General features: G+C 56.1%; 2 non-coding genes across 2 annotated transcripts; one reads left to right on the forward strand and one right to left on the reverse strand.

The window, feature by feature from the left end:
* Positions 1-9,536: 9,536 nt before the first annotated feature.
* On the reverse strand, positions 9,537-9,618 carry TRNAS-GCU (transfer RNA serine (anticodon GCU)). Its single transcript has one exon. It is a non-coding gene; the product is annotated as a tRNA-Ser (tRNA).
* Positions 9,619-16,525: 6,907 nt separating this feature from the next.
* On the forward strand, positions 16,526-16,607 carry TRNAS-GCU (transfer RNA serine (anticodon GCU)). Its single transcript has one exon. It is a non-coding gene; the product is annotated as a tRNA-Ser (tRNA).
* The last annotated feature ends 3,837 nt before the right edge of the window (positions 16,608-20,444 follow it).

Consider the following 20,444-nt stretch of genomic DNA (forward strand, 5'->3'; position numbering starts at 1 on the left):
TATCTCCACAGGTCACGGTTTAGCTCCACTCAGCAGCTAAAATACCAAGTCACTCACTACCCCGTGCAGTGGGACAGGGAGGAGGAAGCTAAAGAAAAGAAGGCAAAACTCATGGGTTGAGGTAAAAACACTTCAAGAGAATAACAGAGGGGAAAAAACAGAGGTGGAAAACAGAAAAAAACAAAAAAAAAACCCCAGAAAACACTGAAGCAGGTAACTCACAGTGCCACAGCTCACAGGGAATCCTGATGCCCAGCTCCCTCCCCAGCAGCAGCAACCTCCCCTCAGCCCCCATCCCCACTTTATACACTCAGCGTGGTGTCCCATGGGGTGGGATGGCCCTTGGGCCAATTTGGGTAAACGATCCCAGCTGTTGGCTGATCAGTGACCTGTCCCAGCTGTGTCCCCAGCCACAGGTGCTTTGGTACATGGGCATCTATGTGACATACTTTTACAACCAGCTTCTCTAACTGGGCAGCAGTATCTTGCCACACTGCAGCAGCCCAGATGGGCTTACCTCTGCGCTGCCAGTCGCTTTGCTTCCATTGCTGAAACCACCCCAACGGGCATTTGCCACCATCCATGAGTCAGTGTAGAGATAGAGCACAGGCCATTTTTTCTGTTCAGCAATATGTAAAGTCAATGGAATGGCTTTCATCTCTGCAAACTGACTCGTTTCACCTTGTCCTTCAGCGGCTTCTGTGACTTGTGTAGGACTCCACACAGCAGCTTTCCATTTGCGATGTTTTCCTACAAACGACGGGGCCATCAGGGAACAGGGCATATCACGTCTCATTTTCTGGTAGATCATTACACAGTGGAGCCTCTTTAGCATGCGTCACCTCTTCCTCTGGTGACATTCCAAAGTCTTTGTTCTCCTGCGGTGCAGCTTGCTGGGATTGGAGCAGTCGCAGTGCCCGGTGTGGGGCTGAAGCAATTGTGGTGCTGGGCACAGGGGTTGAGGTAGCCACGGTACCCATAGCAGAGTTGGGGTAGCCACGGTGCTTGTCACAGAGACTGGAGTAGCTGCAGTGCCTGCTGCCAGGGTTAGAGTAGCCACAGTATTCTTAAATAGTTGTTTAACCCTAAGCAAGACCAAAGCCTGAAATACCTGCAAGAGACCTGGCAATATGAGCATGGTGGTTGGAGTACACCAAGGCTATTAAAAATCCTCAAAAGCTGTTGACATTAGCCTGGTGAAGACGGGGAAGCTGTAAACAGATGTTCCCCATGTGGCTTGGCTTCCCGGACTAAAACAAAAGGTGTAATTCCAAGCAACGCTCACGAGATGGCTGCCAGAGTACGTGGGTGAAGCCACCGCTGCCGCTTCACCGCGTGCCACCTGCCAGCACCGAATACAAGCATGAAACCGGTCCCGTTACCAGTGATCTCACCAAACCAGCCAATGCCACATAGCGCAGGAGAGCAATATTTTTAATCCATCGCCCACGGGTGATAAACCACATATAAATACTGGCAAACACTCCATAAGGCAAGTCTGTCATTATCTCAGCCCTTCAAGCCTGACCAGGGGCTCAAACCGTGGACTCTCAGATGAAAAGTCTGGTTAGTCCTGACTGAACTAACCAGGCCCCTTCAAGTCTCAAGTTGGGTGCCAAAAAAAACCTGTCACGGTTTAACCCCAGTCAGCAATCGAGTACCACACAGCTGCTTGCTCACCCTCCTCCTCCCCGGCAGAATAGGGCAGAGAATCAGGAAGAAAGGAAAACTTGTGGGTTGAGATGAAGACAATTTACAAGGATAGCAAAGCAAGATGATAATAATACCAAAATACAGGGATGCTAAAGTATACAAAATGAATGGTGCATGGTTTCTCACCAGCTGATGACCCGATGACCGATACAGCCCATCCCGAGCAGCAAGCATAGAAACGACACGAAAAAGCAATCCCGAGCAGCAAGCAAAGGAGTGAGAGAGCTGCCCTGCACCCTGGGCTCTGAGCTCTGACCACTCAGAGCCTGGGGGTGAAGGAGATGGGGCAGCCCTGGTCGGGGAGCCAAGCACCCTGCTGGGGGATGACCATGGGAGGTGCTGCTGGCTCTGACCTGCCCCAGTGTCTGCAAGACTTCAGCCCTCACGGCCTACAGCCATGGGCCCACGTCTCCTTTGCCCTTCGGTCTCCCCCAGCCCTGGCAGCAGCTCCGCAGCTCTTGAGGATCTTTATTTGGCAAGCTGGCAGCATGAGATACCTGAGCTTGTGGCTGCCCCGTGTCCCTGCCGGGAGCACTGAACCCAGTTCAGACTCTATCCTCCAATGTGGCCTCTTTGCAGAGTGGGCTGGGAAAGGCTTGCAGCCTTGCCAAGATGAGAGGGATGCCACGCCTTCTTTCCCAAGCTGTGGTGCCATCTTCCAGCCCCTGCTGCTCTATGGGTCTCTGGGGAAGCCCTTCTCACCACTGCAGAGCTCCAGGAGTGTTAACAGCTCAAGCACCCGACACAAACAGAGCAGGCATGCAGGACTGGAGATCTCTTGGTGAGGACAGCCCCCAAGTTCCAGGCTGGATGAAGGCTGCCCCATGAGCCTGGGCTACAGGCTGTGCGGCTGTGTCTCCCCTGCCCTGCTCCACCTGATCTGCTTGGATGCTGCGTGACCGGCCCAGCATCCTGCAGTCTCTACAAGTGCTGAAATTGCCCCCAGCTCCTCCACCTCTGCTGCCCTGGTCCTCCTGCAAGGGCTTCAAGCACTCCTACCGGGGTTCAGATTTGGGCTGTGACGACAGGCACCTGACTGGCAGCTTCAGGGATCAATCATTTATTTCTAAGTAACAGCACAACAGCAAATACAGACTAGTAGCACACTTGTCCACATTGTAACAACAGCAAAGCCAGGAATTCACTGATTATGGATTGAACTTCATATCTGGGTGCACAGAGATGTGGATGCCCACAGTGTCACCAGGCAGCCAGTCACAGGGTTCCTTGGGCAGGCAATGAGACTGCCTGATACGCTCAGGGAACCCACCTTTCCTGGCTTGACTCTCCCACTGAGCAGTAGAGGTCCAAGAACCATTGCAAAACAGATCTCAGCGTTCACATCAGAAAATCACTGAACAGCAGAGCCCCATGCTCCTTCCTGGGAAGGAACATTGGAGAGTGACCCTGGAGTGGGTCAGTGCCAGCAAAGAACTTGAGCCTGACTTCGAGGTAATTTGTCACCAGCCACGTTCCCTTCACATTGTGGAACTCCTATGGACAGGAGGTTCTCGCACTTGACTGGTGCACTTGAAAAGGGACATCCAAGAGAAAATGTGGGCTTGCTGCATACTTTGTTTTGTGGCTTTCGAGGTGTGTCGATGAGTAATGGGGATCCTTCCACTAGAGCTCTCACCCCAAACTGGCCGTATGTCCATTGCTATGGGATGTCAGGGCTGAAAGATGAGGCTCTGTCAAACTGAGGAACCACAGAAAAAGCCATAGTTTTACCAGGGCAGGAACTGTTGTGGAGACTCAGCTGGTTGAGATGGGAGAAAACGGGAGAATGAAACACGACTCTCTTGCAAAGCTGATGCTCAATGTCTTTAATGAGAAAACCAAAGGAAAATGGGAAAGGCGAGAGCCTGAGCAACGCACTTTGGAGGCTGAGTGAAGCTCAGAGAAGTGCTGCCACCTGAAGGAACTCCTCCCCGCCAGGGATGCTTCTTTTCCAAGTGCCCTTCAAGGCTCTGGCCATCCTGTACCACTAGATCCACTGCCAGGGAAGTGAGGAGGAGGTGTTTCATGGGGAGCATAAGGTAAAGCAGAGCAAGAGGGGGAAAGAGCGAGGCTTGCTGGGAAGAGAGGGAAGGCCAGCGCTGGCCCCTTCGTCCCGGCGGAGCGCTGGGAGCTGGGCTCCTCTGCATGGCGTGGCCACGGTGTCAGGGCTGGCTGCAGGGCTTTGGTCGAGGCTCCTGGTGCTCCAGCATGGGAAGGCAATGCACGGGTTCAGCACCAGAAGTTGCCCCGTCCCAGAGCCCCGCAGAGCCCACGGCCCACACCGGACCAGCCAAAGCCCCCAGAAGCGATGGGCACACCACTACCGCTGAGAGAGCTGCCCACGGCAGCCGAGGCGCTGGATCCCACGGCTGTGCTCTGAGGGAAGGAGCTGAGGATGGGGCCCGGCAGGGTCACCAGCACGGCCGGGGGCTGGATGGCAACGCTGGAGTCGGCGCAGCGCAGGACGCAGGGCTCGTTGCAGCTGTTGGCGAGCGGGGCTGGGCCGCAGGCAGCAGACGCGCAGGGGCTGTAGCACGACATGTCTGGCAGAGGAAGGTGGCCCTGCAAGATCGGGAGGGAGCACAGGGCATTATTGAGCAGATTTGAATGGGACACGAGTCAAGAACTCTGTGTGCAGCAGGACAGAGCTCTTTTCCGACTCCCCTTGGCTGTCTCACCCACATGGACCTACAGGCTAACCTGGCCAGAGCTACTTGCAACTGCCCCATAAAATGCAGAGTCCCCCTGGTAAACATTCTCCAAGGCATAAGGGTCCATCCAAATGCAAGGAAGCTCCTCTTGTCTGAGTCAAGCTCCTTCGCAGGCCATCCCTGAGCCCAACTTGCCGCTCCCAGGCATGCCTGCCCCACACAGGCACTCTGCTACCTCCAGTTGCTCCATTCCCCTTCGTACGTCTGCAGCCTGCCAGTGTTCTTCACAACTACCCTTCTGCTCAGCCTTGAAGGATGCCCTTCAAAATTTGGAAGGGATGGCACCCCAGAAAGGGTGCTCAGGAAGCCCCCTCCTAGCATGGGACAATGGATGCCAGAGTTTTTCAGATGGGTTGAGACACTACCCTGCTGCTGTGGCCTTAGTCAGGGAAAGATTTTACTGCAGACCAAAGGCTCCCTCTTCTTGGCATCAGGCTCTGTACTTCCTGGTCCTCAGCCCTTGTACCACCATGAATCTGTTCACTCAGCCAAATGGATCTCCTTCTCCTACACCACCCTCGACACCCCTGCTCTTGTCCTGTCATGGAGGCAAAATGCATGCAGCCCTCTCCACAAAACCTATCCTGCCAACCAGGGAGACAAGAGGCAAAATGAACTGAGACTTACCGACTTCACAGAGCAGAGGAAGGCTCGAGGAGAGGATGGAGGATCTGGGAGTTGGGCACGCTTTTATACTGCTGCCCAGAGCCCCAGGGGAGCTGGAAAATGACACAAAGGTGAAGCGTGTTGAGAAATAGCAATTTTGGGTTCTCAGAGCTGTGCTGGCAGATGAAAGACATGCCTCCTTGGCCTGAAATGCTTGGCTTCGTTTTCATCCTGGGTAGCATGGAGGTGACTTTGTCGATAGCAATGAGCTTTCATCTGCAGACCAACGCTCGTTTGAGGTCTCGTTGCAGTTGCTGCCGAAGCCTGGCAGTAGATTCAGGTCATGAGGAGGTGTTGTGTGTGTCCTGCCCTTCCCGGGGAGCACAGCCAACACTCACATGTGATGGTCAAACAAGACCCTCCTTGGGGACAGCACGCCATTGCTGGAGCAGATCAGGCTATTCGGTGGCCCATCTCGGATCCCCTCGCGCCTTGGTGCAGCCGTGCAAAGGGAACCCAGCAGTCCTGCTGTTGGCTTCCGTCAGCAAAGGGCAGAGTGTTTGCTTTGGGAACCGCATAGCCCTGGCCTTTACTCCTTACTCTCCTGAGGAGAAGCGATGGCTCAGCGTGGCCCTGGAGAGCGATGGAGGAGCCTGCTGGCTCATGCCTCAAAGTGAGCCATCACCAAGTGGACCTGTTTCGTTCGGCCCAGTCATCCCAAACAACACTCAGCTTTCATCACTGCCTGGTGACTTGTTGAAGTCCCTGACGCAGAGGGTCTGGCTTGGTTTCCCGGGCTCAGGGACAGCTCGACACGTTCAGGGCCCTTTAATTGCAAGGTGGCACCAGCTGACCACCTTGGAGTCACCTGTGAGTCAGGCAGTGAGCACCATGGCTTGGCTGCTCTCCTCCTAGGCTGCCATCCTGCCCCGCTGCTGGACGTGGGAGGGCTGGGGAGCCATTCCTCCACCGCACGAGGAGCCTGGCGTTTGCTGCACCTGAGCAAAGCGGAGGCAGCGGGAGAGGGCACACGCGTCCACCTGCCTCAGCAGGTCTGTGGTAACACCTGAGGGCAGGAAGCGGACAGCACAGCCCCGTCCTTGCTCCGCAAGATGCCTGCTGCTTTGAACTGCAGCCACGAGAGGACATGTCCTTCCCAGCGCTGGCAAGGCAACCAAAAGTGAAAAGCGCCCTCGGTCAAATGCCATTGAGTTTACTCCTCAGCCACTTTGGCCTTGCACCCTTGGGGATGACTACCCGCTTTGAGAAGGAGAATTTTCAGATTGACAAGTGGCAGGTTTCCAGTGAACAACACCTGCTACTTTTCTGCTTTGTTTTGAGGCCACCACAGAGCTACTTGGCCACCTCTAGGAATGGTCCCCGTGCGCCCGTGCCGTCACACAGTGGTGCTTCTCTCCAGCTCACAGAGGACCCTTCTTTGGCCTTCACCTCCCAACTGCCGCTGGGGACTTGATTCCCCTCCTTTCTGTGTCCCTCAGCCAGACTGGCATCCAGCTGATGCTTGGCTGATTGCTGGGCCTTTCCATGCCCTGAGAGGCCTCGTGTTCCTCAGGGTCAGCCTCAGCCCTTCCACCGGAGACCCGCGTGAGTGGCCGCCATCAGGAGCACTGCACAGCTGAAGGCCTGATTGAGAGTGGTAGTCACGTTCCCCAGCAAGGATGTGCACAACCCACACACAGCGCCTGGAGCTACTGGAACCCTCTCCTGGGATGTGGTGTGGGACCTCAGATGACCATTGCTTTGAGGAGTCAGCATCTAAGGCATCACCCTGCTCTCACCCAATGGGGAAATGCCAGCCAAACCTTTCAGATGAAAGAGACAATTTCTTCATCTCTTGGCTGTGCTTTGCAAGCCTCAAATTGCTGTTTGCGAACGTGCTTCACAGAGAAGGTGTGTTCCAGGTCTCCTGGGCTCACCGTATAAAAAGCCTGTGCCACTCCAGGCCCTTCCATCCACATCTCTTCCCTTGCTCTCCAGCGGGAACTCGGTAAGTCTGAACTCACTGCTTCTCTTCCTGCTGGTGGGATTTCTGTCAGGGGGCTGCTTCCCTTCTCTGCGGGGTCCTTCTGACACGTGCTCCAGCCTTGGAAGTACACTGTGCTTCACCTCGTGGCAGGTGAGCTGCTGAGGGAAGGGGGAAGGCTTTGTCCCCTTCCCAGAGGGAGTCACTGGGGCTCTTGTGGAGCAGTGGCTCTGCTGCACTCTGAGGCCAGACGACCAGTGCTGTCTGACCGGTCACCAGCAGCTTCCTCCCGCACGCACAGCGCAGCCGCCTGCCTTGGTCGCTCTGGGCATGGAAAGGAGATTTGCAGGGAGACCTGGCCCTGCTCAGGCCCTGCGCATTGTCACAGGAGCCACGCTGGGGGTCTGAAAGAGCCTGAGATAGCTCATGTCCTGTGCTCCCTCCCGATCTTGCAGGGCCACCTCCCTCTGCCAGACATGTCGTGCTACAGCCCCTGCGCGTCTGCTGCCTGCGGCCCAGCCCCGCTCGCCAACAGCTGCAACGAGCCCTGCGTCCTGCGCTGCGCCGACTCCAGCGTTGCCATCCAGCCCCCGGCCGTGCTGGTGACCCTGCCGGGCCCCATCCTCAGCTCCTTCCCTCAGAGCACAGCCGTGGGATCCAGCGCCTCGGCTGCCGTGGGCAGCTCTCTCAGCGGTAGCGGTGTGCCCATCGCTTCTGGGGGCTTTGGCTGGTCCGGTGTGGGCCGTGGGCTCTGCGGGGCTCTGGGACGGGGCAACTTCTTATGCTGAACCCGTGCATTGCCTTCCCGTGCTGGAGCACCAGGAGCCTCGACCAAAGCCCTGCAGCCAGCCCTGACGCCGCGGCCACGCCATGCAGAGGAGCCCAGCTCCCAGCGCTCCGCCGGGACGAAGGGGCCAGCACTGGCCTTCCGTCTCTTCCCAGCAAGCCTCGCTCTTTCCCCCTCTTGCTCTGCTTTACCTTATGCTCCCCATGAAACACCTCCTCCTCCCTTCCCTGGCAATGGCTCTAGGTGGTACAGGATGGCCAGAGCCTTGAAGGGCACTTGGAAAAGAAGCATCCCTGGCAGGGAGGAGTTCCTTCAGGTGGCAGCACTTCTCTGAGCTTCACTCAGCCTCCAAAGTGCATTGCTCAAGCTCTCGCCTTTCCCATTTTCCTTTGGCTTTCTCATTAAAGACATTGAGCATCAGCTTTGCAAGAGAGTTGTGTTTCATTCTCCCCTCGTCTCCCATGCCCACCAGCTGAGTCTCCACAAGAGTTCCTGCCTTGGTAAATCTATGGCTTTTTCTGTGGTTCCTGGGTTTGTGAGAGCCTCATCTTTCAGCCCTGACATCCCATAGCAATGGAGACAAGGCCTGTTTCGGTGAGAGGACTACTGACAGGAGCCCATTACTCATCGACACACCTCAAAAGCTTCAAACTAAATATGACAGAAGCCTGATATCCATAGTATCGCAGTGTCTCGCTTATTGGCATGGACCTCAAACGATCATCTGGTACAGGCTTTTGTGGGAAGAGAGCCTCGATGACATTATCTATCACCACGTGCAATGGCCTCTTGAAAACCTCCTGTCGTGGGCACTCTACCAGGTCTCCTGGGCGGCTGTTGCAATGAATCATGTTTTTCATTACAAAAAATGTCTTTCTAATATCAAGATCAAACCTCTCCCGATTGCTCCCGTCCTCTCCATGTGGCTTTTTGTTCAGAGTCTTGGTCCTCTTTGCAGTGGCCTTTACACGCTGGAAAACTGTGGTGAGGGCAGCAGAAGAGCATCACAGGACAGCATGAGAGTCAGTAGGGGATGTTTTGGAGGAGGAACTACAGGGTAGAGAGGGTGTTTCAGGCCAGCTGATGGAGGGATCCTCGTTGTACATGTGTGGACCATTTCCCCACTCTCAGACCTTCATCGACATGAGGCAGAAAGGGGAGGTGGACAAGGCTCTCGGTGCCCTTTGTTGAGTGCTGAGTGTTTCTGCCTGGGTTGATTGGTGTGGTCGGCCATGTGTGTATGCCTGGTGTAGATGGGTTTGTGTGCGTGCTCCTCCTGGGAGGCACGCTCTGCCTCACTGCCGGCTGGGCCCTGGGGCATGGAGCTGTGGCAGCCGCAGCTGTGCTGGGCTCCTGGGTTCAGCAGCCAGGAAACAGAAAGGGATCCAACTGGGCTGTCCAAAGCACAGGTTTAGAAGGATTCCTCCTTTGTAAATCCATGCTTACTACTCCTTGCCTCCTGCCACCTGTGTTTGGAAATCACTTCCAGCATGTTTTCCTGTATTGTCTTCCAAGGGCTTGAGGCTGAGCATCCTTGTGAGCTCCCTGGATCTTCCTTCTTTCCCTTCTTGTTCCTCTTGCCTCTGTGTAGACAGAAGAGGTTGAGGTGTGTCCTGAGCCACTTCAAAACCCTGCAAGTTCTTTTGAGGCGACTGTCATGTCAAAACAAAGGCTTAGTTGGAGATACACATGGAACTGCTGACAGTCAGAAACTCTGAGCCATTGTTGGCCTGACCGACGAGGATGGGATTCGAACCCATGCGTGCAGAGCACAATGGATTAGCAGTCCATCGCCTTCACCACTCGGCCACCTCGTCAGCATGCAGCTAATGCTCCTGCTCCTGCTGCCGCTGCTGCTCCCCCTGCTCCTACTGCTGCTTCTCCTGCTCCTGTTTGTCCTGCTCCGGATGCCTACACTGTTCTATTCTGTTTAAACTTTTTTTGACATGGGAGAGAAGGATTCAGACTCAGCGTCTGCCCATTTTACGAGTGCTCTGCTCTCTCAACATCTGGAAGGAGCTTTGAGGAGCTTTGAAAAACAGGTCTCAGCATTCACATCAAAAAATGACTGAACAGCAGACCCCGATGATCCTTCCTGGGAACGAAGACGGGAGAGTGACCCTGCACTGACTCAGTGCCAGCAAAGGACTTGAGCCTGACCTTGAGATTGTCACCAGCCACATTCCCCTCACATTCTGGAACTCCTATGGATGGCAGGCACTCGCACTCGACTGGTGCACTTCAACAGGGACATCCAATAGAGAATGTGGGCTTGCTTCTGAGTTTGTTTTGTGGCTTTTTAGCTGTGTCGATGAGCAATGGGGATCCTTTCACTAGAGCTCTGGCCCTAAACTGGCCGTATGTCCATTGCTATGGGATGTCAGGGCTGAAAGATGAGGCTCTTGCAAACCCCAGAAACACAGAAAAAGCCGTAATTTTTCCAAGGGAGGAACTCTTGTGCAGTCTCAACTTGTTGGGATGGAAGAAGAGGGGAGAATGAAACACGACTCTCTTGCAAAGCTGATGCTCATTGTCTTTAATGAGAAAACCAAAGGAAAATGGGAAAGGCGAGAGCTTGAGCAATGCACTTTGGAGGCTGAGTGAAGCTCAGAGAAGTGCTGCCACCTGAAGGAACTCCTCCCCGCCAGGGATGCTTCTTTTCCAAGTGCCCTTCAAGGCTCTGGCCATCCTGTACCACCTAGAGCCATTGCCAGGGATGGGAGGAGGAGGAGGTATTTCATGGGGAGCATAAGGTAAAGCAGAGCAAGAGGGGGAAAGAGCGGGGCTTGCTGGGAAGAGACGGAAAGCCAACGCTGGCCCCTTCGTCCCGGCGGAGCACCGGGAGTTGGGCTCCTCTTCATGGCGTGGCCGTGGTGTCAGGGCTGGCTGCAGGGCTTTGGTCGAGGCTCCTGGTGCTCCAGCACGGGCAGGCAATGCACGGGCTTCAGCACCAGAAGTTGCCCTGTCCCAGAGCCCCACAGCGCCCACGGCCCACACCGGACCAGCCAAAGCCCCCAGAAGCGATGGGCACACCGCTACCGCTGAGAGAGCTGCCCACGGCAGCCGAGGCGCTGGATCCCACGGCTGTGCTCTGAGGGAAGGAGCTGAGGATGGGGCCCGGCAGGGTCACCAGCACGGCCGGGGGCTGGATGGCAACGCTGGAGTCGGCGCAGCGCAGGACGCAGGGCTCGTTGCAGCTGTTGGCGAGCGGGGCTGGGCCGCAGGCAGCAGACGCGCAGGGGCTGTAGCACGACATGTCTGGTGGAGGGAGGTGGCCCTGCAAGACCAGGAGGGAGCACAGGGCATTATTGAGCAGATTTGAACGGGGCAAGAGTAAAGAAATCTGTGTCCAGCAGCACAGAGCTCTTTTCTCACTCCCCTGGGCTGTCTCACCTACACAGACCTACAAGCTAACCTGGCCAGAGCTACTTGCAACGGCTCCATAAATGCAGGGTCCCCCCTGGTAAACATTCTCCAAGGCATAAGGGTCCATCCAAATGCAAGAAAGCTCCCCTTGTCCAAGTCAAGCTCCTTTGCAGCCCATACCTCAGCGCAACTTGCCGCTCCCAGGCATGCCTGCCCCACGCAGGCACTCTGCTACCTCCAGTTGCTCCATTCCCCTTCGTACGTCTGCAGCCTGCCAGTGTTCTTCACAACTACGCTTCTGCTCAGCCTTGAAGGATGCCCTTCAAAATTTGGTAGGGGTGGCACCCCAGAAAGGGTGCTCAGGAAGCCCCCTCCTAGCATGGGACAAGGGATGCCAAAGTTTTTCAGATGGGTTAAGCACAGCCCTGCTGCTGTGGCCTTAGTCAGGGAAAGATTTTACTGCAGACCAAAGGCTCCCTCTTCTTGGCATCAGGCTCTGTACTTCCTGCTCCTCAGCCCTTGTACCACCATGAATCTGTTCACTCAGCCAAATGGATCTCCTTCTCCTACACCACCCTCGACACCCCTGCTCTTGTCCTGTCATGGAGGCAAAATGCATGCAGCCCTCTCCACAAAACCTGTCCTGTCCTGCCAACCGTGGAGACAAGAGGCAAAATGAACTGAGACTTACCGACTTCACAGAGCAGAGGAAGGCTCGAGGAGAGGATGGAGGATCTGGGAGTTGGGCACGCTTTTATACTGCTGCCCAGAGCCCCAGGGGAGCTGGAAAATGACACCAACGTGAAGCGTGTTGAGAAATAGCAATTTTGGGTTCTCAAAGCTGTGCTGGCAGATGAAAGACATGCCTCCTTGGCCTGAAATGCTTGGCTCCCTTTTCATCCTGGGTAGCATGGAGGTGACTTTGTCGATAGCAATGAGCTTTCATCTGCAGACCAACGCTCGTTTGAGGTCTCGTTGCAGTTGCTGCCGAAGCCTGGCAGTAGATTCAGGTCATGAGGAGGTGTTGTGTGTGTCCTGCCCTTCCTGGTGAGCACAGCCAACACTCACATGTGATGGTCAAACAAGACCCTCCTTGGGGACAGCATGCCATTGCTGGAGCAGATCAGGCTATTCGGTGGCTGATCTCGGATCCCCACGCGCCTCGGTGATGCGCACACTTTGCAGCCGTGCAAAGGGAGCCCAGCAGTCCCACTGTTGGCTTCCGTCAGCAAAGGGCAGAGTGTTTGCTTTGGGAACCGCACAGCCCTTGCCTTTACTCCTTACTCTCCTGAGGAGAAGCGATGGCTCAGCGTGGCCCTGGAGAGCGATGGAGGAGCCTGCTGACTCATGCCTCAAAGTGAGCCATCACCAAGTGGACCTGTTTGCTTTGGCGCAGTCATCCCAAATATCTTTGCATCACTGCCGGATGACTTGTTGAGGTCCCTGACCCAGAGGGTCTGGCTTGTTTTTCCTGGCTCAGGGATGGGTTGTCAAGTTCAGTGCCCTTTAATTGCAAGGTGGCGCCAGCAGACCACCTTGGAGTCACCTGTGAGTCACCCAAAAGTGCTGAGGCACCGTGAGACACCTCTGCTCCACCTGGCCGCCAAACACCCGTGCACTGGCATCAGGGGCTCTGCGGGAAATGGATCCAGACGTGCAGAGCACCCCAGGCGCAACCTCACATCCGCATTTCTACACAAGTGCAGCTTTTTGTACAGTGTTGTCATGGCCGTGAGCGTCTTGCCCAACGGCTTGGTGACTCCTTGAAATCCTGCCATGCTCCTTGGTGAAACAGCAGCCAAAGGAGGACAGCATGCATGTGCTCTGGCTGTCCCACTTCCCGGCATTTCTGGAGCACAGACCAAACTGCAGCGGTGTTGCCCCGATGTGCCCAGGGTGCGAGGAGCCTGCTTTTAGACAGACCAATGTGTGTGTCGTCCTGCTGGGACTGCTGAGCCAGTGCCACAGCGCACACAGGAAACTGCTCCCTCGGTACAGGCAGAAACAGGTCCCAGGCTCTGAGGGTCTGTGAGGAACTTGCGAGGCCCTCCACCTCCAGCGTACCCTGAACTGAATGGCTGGGATGTGGCTGCCTATCTCTTCCAGACCCCAAAGTCCTGAGATGTGGCCCTTTGGGACATCATACAGCCCCACACAAGGGTCCCAAGTTGCCCACAGCAATCTCGGTGGAGGAATCTACCAGCAGGAACCTGCCCTGAGGGAAACTCCCAAAATGGGACAACTCGCCCTATGGCTGGGGCCAGAAAGATGCTCTGCTCCTCACATATCCTCCTTTGCACCAGACAGGAGCATGACACAGCCTGCCACAGCTCTGCGACAGCAGGCAGTGAGCACCATGGCTGGGCTGCTCTCCTCCTTGGCTGCCATCCTGCCCCGCTGCTGGACGTGGGAGGGCTGGGGAGCCATTCCTCCACCGCACGAGGAGCCTGGCGTTTGCTGTGCCTGAGCACAGCGGAGGCAGCGGGAGAGGGCACACGCGTCCACCTGCCTCAGCAGGTCTGTGGTAACACCTGAGGGCAGGAAGCGGACAGCACAGCCCCATCCTTGCTCCGCAAGATGCCTGCTGCTTTGAACTGCAGCCACAAGAGGACATGTCCTTCCCAGCGCTGGCAAGGCCACCGAAAGTGAAAAGCGCCCTCGGTCAAATGCCATTGAGTTTACTCCTCAGCCACTTTGGCCTTGCACCCTTGGGGATGACTACCCGCTTTGAGAAGGAGAATTTTCAGATTGACAAGTGGCAGGTTTCCAGTGAACAACACCTGCTACTTTTCTGCTTTGTTTTGAGGCCACCACAGAGCTACCTGGCCACCTCTAGGAATGGTCCCCGTGCCCCTGTGCAGTCACACAGTGGCGCTTCTCTCCAGCTCACAGAGGACCCTTCTTTGGCCTTCACCTCCGAACTGCCGCTGGGGACTTGATTCCCCTCCTTTCTGTGTCCCTCAGCCAGACTGGCATCCAGCTGATGCTTGGCTGATTGCTGGGCCTTTCCATGCCCTGAGAGGCCTCGTGTTCCTCAGGGTCAGCCTCAGCCCTTCCACCGGAGACCCGCGTGAGTGGCCGCCATCAGGAGCACTGCACAGCTGAAGGCCTGATTGAGAGTGGTAGTCACGTTCCCCAGCAAGGATGTGCACAACCCACACACAGCGCCTGGAGCTACTGGAACCCTCTCCTGGGATGTGGTGTGGGACCTCAGATGACCATTGCTTTGAGGAGTCAGCATCTAAGGCATCACCCTGCTCTCACCCAATGGGGAAATGCCAGCCAAACCTTTCAGATGAAAGAGACAATTTCTTCATCTCTTGGCTGTGCTTTGCAAGCCTCAAATTGCTGTTTGCGAACGTGCTTCACAGAGAAGGTGTGTTCCAGGTCTCCTGGGCTCACCGTATAAAAAGCCTGTGCCACTCCAGGCCCTTCCATCCACATCTCTTCCCTTGCTCTCCAGCGGGAACTCGGTAAGTCTGAACTCACTGCTTCTCTTCCTGCTGGTGGGATTTCTGTCAGGGGGCTGCTTCCCTTCTCTGCGGGGTCCTTCTGACACGTGCTCCAGCCTTGGAAGTACACTGTGCTTCACCTCGTGGCAGGTGAGCTGCTGAGGAAGGGGGAAGGCTTTGTCCCCTTCCCAGAGGGAGTCACTGGGGCTCTTGTGGAGCAGTGGCTCTGCTGCACTCTGAGGCCAGACGACCAGTGCTGTCTGACCGGTCACCAGCAGCTTCCTCCCGCACGCACAGCGCAGCCGCCTGCCTTGGTCGCTCTGGGCATGGAAAGGTGATTTGCAGGGAGACCTGGCCCTGCTCAGGCCCTGCGCATTGTCACAGGAGCCACGCTGGGGGTCTGAAAGAGCCTGAGATAGCTCATGTCCTGTGCTCCCTCCCGGTCTTGCAGGGTCACCTTCCTCTGCCAGACATGTCGTGCTACAGCCCCTGCGCGTCTGCTGCCTGCGGCCCAGCCCCGCTCGCCAACAGCTGCAACGAGCCCTGCGTCCTGCGCTGCGCCGACTCCAGCGTTGCCATCCAGCCCCCGGCCGTGCTGGTGACCCTGCCGGGCCCCATCCTCAGCTCCTTCCCTCAGAGCACAGCCGTGGGATCCAGCGCCTCGGCTGCCGTGGATAGCTCTCTCAGCGGTAGCGGTGTGCCCATCGCTTCTGGGGGCTTTGGCTGGTCCGGTGTGGGCCGTGGGCGCTGTGGGGCTCTGGGACGGGGCAACTTCTTATGCTGAACCCGTGCATTGCCTTCCCGTGCTGGAGCACCAGGAGCCTCGACCAAAGCCCTGCAGCCAGCCCTGACACCGCGGCCACGCCATGAAGAGGATCCCAGATCCCAGCGCTCCGCCGGGACGAAGGGGCCAGCGCTGGCCTTCCCTCTCTTCCCAGCAAGACTCGCTCTTTCCCCCTCTTGCTCTGCTTTACCTTATGCTCCCCATGAAACACCTCCTCCTCCCTTCCCTGGCAATGGCTCTAGGTGGTACAGGATGGCCAGAGCCTTGAAGGGCACTTGGAAAAGAAGCATCCCTGGCGGGGAGGAGTTCCTTCAGGTGGCAGCACTTCTCTGAGCTTCACTCAGCCTCCAAAGTGCATTGCTCAAGCTCTCGCCTTTCCCATTTTCCTTTGGTTTTCTCATTAAAGACAATGAGCATCAGCTTTGCAAGAGAGTCGTGTTTCATTCTCCCCTCTTCTTCCATCCCAACAAGTTGAGACTGCACAAGAGTTCCTCCCTTGATAAAATTACAGCTTTCTCTGTGGTTCTGGGGTTTGAGAGAGCCTCATCTTTCAGCCCTGACATCCCATAGCAATGGACATAGGGCCAGTTTAGGGCCAGAGCTCTAGTGAAAGGATCCCCGTTGCTCATCGACACAGCTAAAAAGCCACAAAACAAACGCAGAAGCAAGCCCACATTCTCTATTGGATGTCCCTGTTGAAGTGCACCAGTCGAGTGCGAGTGCCTGCCGCCCATAGGAGTTCCAGAATGTGAGGGGAATGTGGCTGGTGACAATCTCAAGGTCAGGCTCAAGTCCTTTGCTGGCACTGAGTCAGTGCAGGGTCACTCTCCCGTCTTCGTTCCCAGGAAGGATCATCGGGGTCTGCTGTTCAGTCATTTTTTGATGTGAATGCTGAGACCTGTTTTTCAAAGCTCCTCAAAGCTCCTTCCAGATGTTGAGAGAGCAGAGCACTTGTAAAATGGGCAGACGCTGAGTCTGAATCCTTCTCTCCCATGTCAAAAAAGTTTAAACAGAATAGAACAGTGTAGGCATCCGGAGCAGGACAAACAGGAGCAGGAGAAGCAGCAGTAGGAGCAGGGGGAGCAGCAGCGGCAGCAGGAGCAGGAGCATTAGCTGCATGCTGACGAGGTGGCCGAGTGGTGAAGGCGATGGACTGCTAATCCATTGTGCTCTGCACGCATGGGTTCGAATCCCATCCTCGTCGGTCAGGCCAACAATGGCTCAGAGTTTCCGACTGTCAGCTGCTCCATGTGTATCTCCAACTAAGCCTTTGTTTTGACATGACAGTTGCCTCAAAAGAACTTGCAGGGTTTTGAAGTGGCTCAGGACACACCTCAACGTCTTCTGTCTACACAGAGGCAAGAGGAACAAGAAGGGAAAGAAGGAAGATCCAGGGAGCTCACAAGGATGCTCAGTCTCTCCTCAAGCCCTTTGAGGATAATAGAGCTAAACATGCTGGAAGTGATTTCCAAACACAGGCCCCAGGTGCCTGGGAGTCGTAGGCATGGATCAGATTCTCCTGGAAACTATGCTGAGGCACATGGAGAACAAGGAGGTGATTGGTGAGAGCCAACCTTGCTTCACTAAGGGCAGATCGTGCCTGACCAGTCTGGTGGCCTTCTCTGATGGGGCTACAGCATCGGCGGACAAGGGATGAGCAACTGACATCACCTATCTGGGCTTGTGCAATGCATTTGACACTGTCCCGCACAACATGCTTCTCTCTAAACTGGAGAGGCAGGGCTTTGATGGGTGGACCACTCGGTGGATAGGGAACTGCCTGGATGGCCGCACTCAGAGAGTTGTGGTCAATGTCTCAATGTCCAAGTGCAGACCGTTGATGAGTGGCATTCCTCACGGTTCCGTGCTGCGCCCAGCCCTGTTCAACACCTTTGTTGGCGACAAGGACAATGGGATAGAGTGCATCCTCAGCCAGTTTGCCGACGGCACCAAGCTGTGTGGTGCCGTCAAAATGCTGGAGGGGAGGGAACCACAAAGAAAGCTGTAGTTTTTCCAAGGCAGGAACTCTTGTGGAGACTCAGCTGGTGGGCATGGGAGATGAGGGGAGAATGAAACACAACTCTCTTGCAAAGCTGATGCTCAATGTCTTTAATGAGAAAACCAAAGGAAAATGGGAAAGGCGAGAGCTTGAGCAATGCACTTTGGAGGCTGAGTGAAGCTCAGAGAAGTGCTGCCACCTGAAGGAACTCCTCCCCGCCAGGGATGCTTCTTTTCCAAGTGCCCTTCAAGGCTCTGGCCATCCTGTACCACCTAGAGCCATTGCCAGGGATGGGAAAAGGAGGTGTTTCATGGGGAGCATAAGGTAAAGCAGAGCAAGAGGGGGAAAGAGCGAGGCTTGCTGAAAAGAGACGGAAAGCCAACGCTGGCCCCTTCGTCCCGGTGGAGCACCGGGAGTTGGGCTCCTCTTCATGGCGTGGCCGTGGTGTCAGGGCTGGCTGCACGGCTTTGGTCGAGGCTCCTGGTGCTTCAGCACGGGCAGGCAATGCACGGACTTCAGCACCAGAAGTTGCCCTGTCCCAGAGCCCCGCAGCGCCCACGGCCCACACCGGACCAGCCAAAGCCCCCAGAAGCGATGGGCACACCGCTACCGCTGAGAGAGCTGCCCACGGCAGCCGAGGCGCTGGATCCCACGGCTGTGCTCTGAGGGAAGGAGCTGAGGATGGGGCCCGGCAGGGTCACCAGCACGGCCGGGGGCTGGATGGCAACGCTGGAGTCGGCGCAGCGCAGGACGCAGGGCTCGTTGCAGCTGTTGGCGAGCGGGGCTGGGCCGCAGGCAGCAGACGCGCAGGGGCTGTAGCACGACATGTCTGGTGGAGGGAGGTGACCCTGCAAGACCAGGAGGGAGCACAGGGCATTATTGAGCAGATTTGAACGGGGCAAGAGTAAAGAAATCTGTGTCCAGCAGCACAGAGCTCTTTTCTCACTCCCCTGGGCTGTCTCACCTACACAGACCTACAAGCTAACCTGGCCAGAGCTACTTGCAACGGCTCCATAAATGCAGGGTCCCCCCTGGTAAACATTCTCCAAGGCATAAGGGTCCATCCAAATGCAAGAAAGCTCCCCTTGTCCAAGTCAAGCTCCTTTGCAGCCCATACCTCAGCGCAACTTGCCGCTCCCAGGCATGCCTGCCCCACACAGGCACTCTGCTACCTCCAGTTGCTCCATTCCCCTTCGTACGTCTACAGCCTGTCAGTGTTCTTCACAACTACGCTTCTGCTCAACCTTGAAGGATGCCCTTCAAAATTTGGTAGGGGTGGCACCCGAGAAAGGGTGCTCAGGAAGCCCCCTCCTAGCATGGGACAATGGATGCCAGAGTTTTTCAGATGGGTTGAGACACTACCCTGCTGCTGTGGCCTTAGTCAGGGAAAGATTTTACTGCAGACCAAAGGCTCCCTCTTCTTGGCATCAGGCTCTGTACTTCCTGGTCCTCAGCCCTTGTACCACCATCAATCTGTTCACTCAGCCAAATGGATCTCCTTCTCCTACACCACCCTCGACACCCCTGCTCTTGTCCTGTCATGGAGGCAAAATGCATGCAGCCCTCTCCACAAAACCTGTCCTGTCCTGCCAACCAGGGAGACAAGAGGCAAAATGAACTGAGACTTACCGACTTCACAGAGCAGAGGAAGGCTCGAGGAGAGGATGGAGGATCTGGGAGTTGGGCACGCTTTTATACTGCTGCCCAGAGCCCCAGGGGAGCTGGAAAATGACACAAAGGTGAAGCGTGTTGAGAAATAGCAATTTTGGGTTCTCAAAGCTGTGCTGGCAGATGAAAGACATGCCTCCTTGGCCTGAAATGCTTGGCTTCGTTTTCATCCTGGGTAGCATGGAGGTGACTTTGTCGATAGCAATGAGCTTTCATCTGCAGACCAACGCTCGTTTGAGGTCTCGTTGCAGTTGCTGCCGAAGCCTGGCAGTAGATTCAGGTCATGAGGAGGTGTTGTGTGTGTCCTGCCCTTCCCGGGGAGCACAGCCAACACTCACATGTGATGGTCAAACAAGACCCTCCTTGGGGACAGCATGCCATTGCTGGAGCAGATCAGGCTATTCGGTGGCCTATCTTGGTTCCCCTCGCGCCTCGGTGATGCGCACACTTTGCAGCCGTGCAAAGGGAACCCAGCAGTCCCACTGTTGGCTTCCGTCAGCAAAGGGCAGAGTGTTTGCTTTGGGAACTGCACAGCCCTTGCCTTTACTCCTTACTCATCCCGAACAACACTCATCTTTGCATCACTGCCAGGTGACTTGTTGAGGTCCTTGACCCAGAGGGTCTGGCTTGGTTTCCCTGGCTCAGGGACAGCTCGACACGTTCAGGGCCCTTTAATTGCAAGGTGGCACCAGCTGACCACCTTGGAGTCACCTGTGAGTCAGGCAGCGAGCACCATGGCTGGGCTGCTCTCCTCCTAGGCTGCCATCCTGCCCCGCTGCTGGATGTGGGAGGGCTGGGGAGCCATTCCTCCCCCGCACGAGGAGCCTGGCGTTTGCTGCGCCTGAGCACAGCGGAGGCAGCGGGAGAGGGCACACGCGTCCACCTGCCTCAGCAGGTCTGTGGTAACACCTGAGGGCAGGAAGCGGACAGCACAGCCCCGTCCTTGCTCCGCAAGATGCCTGCTGCTTTGAACTGCAGCCACAAGAGGACATGTCCTTCCCAGCGCTGGCAAGGCCACCGAAAGTGAAAAGCGCCCTCGGTCAAATGCCATTGAGTTTACTCCTCAGCCACTTTGACCTTGCACCCTTGGGGATGACTACCCGCTTTGAGAAGGAGAATTTTCAGATTGACAAGTGGCAGATTTCCAGTGAACAACACCTGCTACTTTTCTGCTTTGTTTTGAGGCCACCACAGAGCTACCTGGCCACCTCTAGGAATGGTCCCCATGCCCCCGTGCCGTCACACAGTGGCGCTTCTCTCCAGCTCACAGAGGACCCTTCTTTGGCCTTCACCTCCCAACTGCCGCTGGGGACCTGAGTCCCCTCCTTTTTGTGTTCCTCAGCCAGACTGGCATCCAGCTGATGCTCGGCTGGT

Source organism: Chlamydotis macqueenii, chromosome 18, assembly GCF_036417535.1.
Source record: "Chlamydotis macqueenii isolate bChlMac1 chromosome 18, bChlMac1.mat, whole genome shotgun sequence".
NCBI lineage: Eukaryota > Metazoa > Chordata > Aves > Otidiformes > Otididae > Chlamydotis > Chlamydotis macqueenii.